The following is a 5,546-nucleotide window of genomic DNA, read 5'->3' as shown; positions in this document are numbered from 1 at the left end:
TTTGGTAGTCACTGTCTTGAACTTAGGTAGTGTTGTGTATTGTGACTAACTATTATTCCATTTGAAGGTTCGGAGTGTGCATGTAAAACAAAAATTAATATGTTATTTGAATAACGATTATAATTTTACATAAATAAAAAAAACATAAATCTATTAATTAATAATTTATTGAAAATAATTGATTAATAATTATGAATTTCTACTATAAAAATTGTATTACTTTTGTAACCGTGGTTCCCACGGGTTATAACCTAGTATATATATATATATATATATATATATATATATATATATATATATATAATTTATTGATTATGAAATAAATCCACTAAGAATGAATTGATTTGTACTGGACCAAGAGTCCATATACCAAATTATCTTCGTAATTCAAAGAGTTCTTAAATCCTCACTTTGTTCGACGATCTCTATACCAAATCGCCACTTCTTGTTTTGATGCTTGTTAGACTTTATGATTGATGTAAACATAATCTGATTATGGCCTTTATTATTTTTTTTTATCACTTATTAAACTTGATTTTTTACGTAAGTTCAGTTTATTATTTTGATAGATCGGGGATGAGCCGGGGAAAACCCAAAATTTAAAGGGGAGGGTATTTGATTCCCCGTATCCGTCGGGGATGGGGATGAGGATGGAGACGAGGTTAGGCGTTGGGGATGGGGACCCAAGATGGTCAACCCCTCCCCATTTCCATCCCTACATGTAAAGTGTATGTTCCATATTGACCATACAAACTTTTCACACTTTAAAAGAATAAGAAGACCCATTCACAAAGTGCTTTGTACCTATCATGATTAGAACATGGGTTTATCACTTGAGTGAGTGACATGATGTTCACCAAGTTACCACATCTTTATAGGTTACAACTTTGGTTGTTCGACCATGGGATGCCCTAACTATTTTGTAGATTTTCCTTAGAAACATTGTTTTTGTGAAAATTTCTTTTAACTTTGTAGACTACAACAGGGAGGGGATATTAGTGTTAGTGTATATATTTATCATTATATCATATCATCTTATCATATCATATAATATCATATCATATCATATCATCATACTATACTATAAAAGAATCATTTTTCCTCTGATCACATCCATTTGAAACTCCAAACTCTTCATATTTTCACAAAATATACTTAATTTATTAAGGGGTAGTTTTTTTTTTCCTGAAATTAGTCGACAACTTGTATGGGCTAATGTATGAAATCAGATTATTTGTGTATGAAATCTGATTTTTTTCTATATGAAATCACACCATATGTGCATAAAATCAGATTATATGTATGTGAAATCCGAATTTACATGTATAAAATTAGGTTGTATGCTTATGAAATCAGGTTATATGCTTATGAAATCAGATTATATGCTTATGAAATCAGAATGTGTCGTAAATATGTTGGTAAAATCCGATTTTTTTCCGAACTGTGTTAGGATCCTTGGGTATCTATTATTGCTCCCTTTTTAAGATGCCAGTTACGGTTACAAAGTTTTTGGAGTCTCTTAGAGCAAATTTTTTTGGGGTGCCAATTCAGATTCAAAAAAAAATCTCATGGGCCAATTGGTCGAATGTTCTTCCTTCTAAACAGTTTAGTGGTTTAGATATTGGGAGTATCTCTGCTCTCAATCTTTCTCTTTTATTGAAATGGTGATGACGCTTTTTTAATAATATTGAGATGTTGTGGATGAAAGGTCCAGTTAATGTGGTTTGGTCTAGGCTTTCAATGTAATAGTTCAGTATGAGTCTGTAATACATTTTGAGAGTTGTTTAGGTGTTTACTGTTGGATAGTGTGTTTACGGCCGTAAACACGTTTACGGTCGTAAACCCTGTTTACGGTCGTAAACCCAGTTTGCGGTCCAGTCTAGTATAAATAGCAGAGGTGTAGGTCATTGTGCAGTTGTTGATGCCATTGCGTTTACAGAGTGTTCCATCGAGTTGTACCTGACGTTTTTCTGAATATAAACATGTGCAAGCTCGATTTCTTTTCTTCTTCCTCGTCTATTGTGATTGTTTGTTGCTTAATCATTGGTAAAGATCCTTTTCAGGACCTTACAATTGGTATCAGAGCAAAAACCGGTGTCAAAGCTTCATTCAATCGAGATTTGGGGTGCTTAAACTGATATTCTTATTGTTCGAAGATTGGTTTTAGTGTTTTAGTGGTTAAAGGAACTGAATCTACTGCAACCAACGTGTTTTTGAAGGCTTTCTGGGAGTTTACTACCAACCGTAAACCCTTTTTATGGTTGTAAACTCAAGATCTTCAACACCCGTAAACTGTGAATCTTCAAAAACCGTAAACCAAGCTTCGTTAACCGTAAACGCTTAAACCGTAAACGTATAAACCGTAAACTCATCAACCGTAAACGTAGTTTACGGTCGTAAACAGCTCAACCGTAAACCCAGTTTACGGTCGTAATCACTTAAACCGTAAACCAAGTTTACGGTCGTAAACTCTTCAACCGTAAACCCAATTTACGGTCGTAATCATCATCAACCTTAAACTTTTTTTTGTGACTTCAATCTGCTTTAATTTTAAATGGAATCTCAAAGTCAAAATCATTTTCACGAACTTGATACTGTCATGGGCACTACTACGCGTATTCCAAGATTAATGTCTGCAGATGGTTTTCCTGAGTGGAAGTACAGAATTGAAAAATACATTAAGATGAAGGATTTCAAAGTCTGGAGAAGCATTCTTAGAGGCCCTGTTAGAATCACTATGACAGTCGGAGGCCAAGTGATTGACAAGGCTGTTGAAAACTACACTGATGAGGAGTTTGAGAAAGTTGAAGAGCAGGAAAGGGCTTTAGCCACTCTAACCATGGCATTATCTCCTGATATTGCTCAAGGGTTCCGAGAGTACACTTCAGCTAAAGATTTGTGGGAAGCCCTAATTGAGGTATATGAGGGCAATGAAGATATGAAGGAGAGTCGCAGGACATGTTGAGACAAAAGTTCAACATGTTCAACTACATTCCGGGAGAGACTCTTGAGGCTCAGCTGCAGCGGTTCACAACTCTCACCACTGACATGAACATATCTGGGATTTTCTTGAACAAGTCAGAGATTAACAAGAAGCTTCTAAATGCTCTTCCCAGATCATGGGACATGAATGTTGCTGTGATTAAGAAGACCAAGGATCTAAATCGCCTCACTCTTGCTGAAATCATGGCGATCATCAAAGCTTGTGACATTGATGACAAACAGAGAGAAATAAACCATGTGAACTCGTACTCTACTGCAAACCTTGGAATCTCATCCAACAATGCTCTCTCATCAATCATGACTTCCTCACGTCAAGTGTTTGCTGCTCAACAACCTCAGATTCAAACCTTTGTTGCTGCATCATCCATTCCACAAAGACAACCATTTATCACTCCACAAGTTGTTCCCTCTCCAAATGTGCCCGTTGCAGCCTCTTCCTCAAACACTAAAGACACTGATGAAAATCTGGCTCTAGCCACTGGGCTTGTTAATTGCTACAATGCCTTTGTAGCTGGAGAGCTTCCACCTCAGCTGTCATTTGCCGACCTGGATCAGATTCATCCTGAAGATGTGGAAGAGATGGACATTACATGGCAGATTGCTATGGCTGTTTTCAGGGCCAGGCAGTTTGCTAAGAAGACAGGGAAGAGCAACTGGGGCATAAATGATGACAAAAAGGTGGGATTCAACAAGGGCATGCTGCGATGTTTCAACTGCCACGAGCCAGGTCATTTTGCTCGTGAGTGTCCAAAACCAGATCGTAGGACGAACAACAAGAGGACGATGGTTGCAGTGGGAAACAACCGTGCAGGTGGTGCAGTTAATGGTGAAACTGCTATGGTCGCTCAGTCTTTTGACTAGGAGGACCAGATTCAGGCTTTGAATATCTCAGGGCCAGAAAATGCTCACCTACCTCAGATTGATGATTCTTCCTTGAAGAATGATGTAGCTGATCCCGAAGCAGAAATGATGGAGCTATAGTTTGCTCTAATGGTGTCTTCTACTTCCGAGCCCAGTAAAAGTGTGGTAAATCTACCGTCTTGTTCTCAGGCTTGTAATGAATATGTTAAACTTCTTCATGATGAAATTCAATTATTACGTAGAGAAGTAGAGGACCTTAGATATGAGGGTTATCAGCTTAGGAAAGGACAGAAACCCCTTAAGGCCCAGCTAGAAACAAAAATAAAGGACTTTAAGAGAATTCAAAGAGAATATAGTGAAAAATGTGAACTGTATGATCATATTAAAAGACAACTTGATGCTGTAACTGAAGAACTTGACGCTTTGAGAATTAAATGTGGAAAAACAGATGTTAGTTTCAAAAATTATACTGCGTCAAGTAAGACAGTTGAGTCCTTATTTGAAACTCAATTGCAGTTCAAACGAAATCAGTCAAAGGGTTTAGGATATGATAGTGTACCTCCTCCTTATAATCATACATATCAGTATCAACCCCTATCCAAGGATGAGATTGCCAATGAACCGTCTATGGTTTATGGCAAGCCATCTGGTTTCGTTTCAGGAGGATTTATTAATGTTGAAAGTACTGACATTTCTACTTCCCCTGCAGATCAACCATTAGATCAGGCAAAGCTTGCAGCTGGAGAATTTGCTTCTGTTTCTGTTTCTAATTCTGATATTTCTGTTTCAAATGAAAATGTTTGTGGTTCTGATGTTAAGACTGATAATGTTTCGTGTGATGTTTCTACTTCTGCTAATGTTGAACTTAATTTCTTTGATATGTTTGATGAATTGTTTGGTAATTCTGATGCTTGTGATTCTCATGAAAACCCATCAATTCCACAAGTCACACCATCCGAGGCACCCTCACTTATCTCACAACCTATTTCTCATGCATGTTCTTCTGAGAAGAGTAAGAGTGTCTGTCAAGAAAATGAATCTGAGAAATGTAGTACAAGTTCAAATAATAAACATATTTGTTTTAATTGTGGTGTTGGTGGTCATATAGCTAGGAATTGTCAAAATAGGATCTTTGTGAACTATATGTCACCAAGAGGAGAGAATGAATCTCGAGGAAGGTCTTTAATTAGAAAATCCTCAAGAACTCGTTCTCGAAATGATGATTGGAAAGATGATCGAAGCAGAAAAAGGGCTGTTTTTCAAAAGAATAAAAAGGTTTTTACTAACAAAGCTCAAAATAGTTTGCCAAAACCGAACAAGGTTCCGCCTAGATAGGTTTCGTCAAAAAGCAATTCTGGATCTTCAACCACTTCTGGTAGAACATCCAGAGGCTCTGTGCAAATTCATAAGAAACCTATTTCAAAACCACCTCAGAATGTTGTAAAACCTAAATATCATTGGATGCCCAAAACAATTTCCAATCCATCATCTACATCCTCTGAAGTGATTAGGAATGAGGATCCTAATTTGAAATCTTTAAAAGATAAATCAGAGAAAGCGAAAAGGAAACCCAGGACAGTGATGACCTGGGTTCCCAAATCTAAATGATCCCGCTCATTTTGCAGGGACAGTTGCGGAGGAATGTCGTTCGTCCTTGGTACGTCGACAGCGGCTGCTCCCGG

This window comes from Lactuca virosa, chromosome 7 (genome assembly GCF_052849685.1).
Source record: "Lactuca virosa cultivar CGN04683 chromosome 7, Lactuca_virosa_CGN04683_v6, whole genome shotgun sequence".
In the NCBI taxonomy this organism is placed as follows: domain Eukaryota; kingdom Viridiplantae; phylum Streptophyta; class Magnoliopsida; order Asterales; family Asteraceae; genus Lactuca; species Lactuca virosa.
This window is presented reverse-complemented; position numbering follows the sequence as displayed.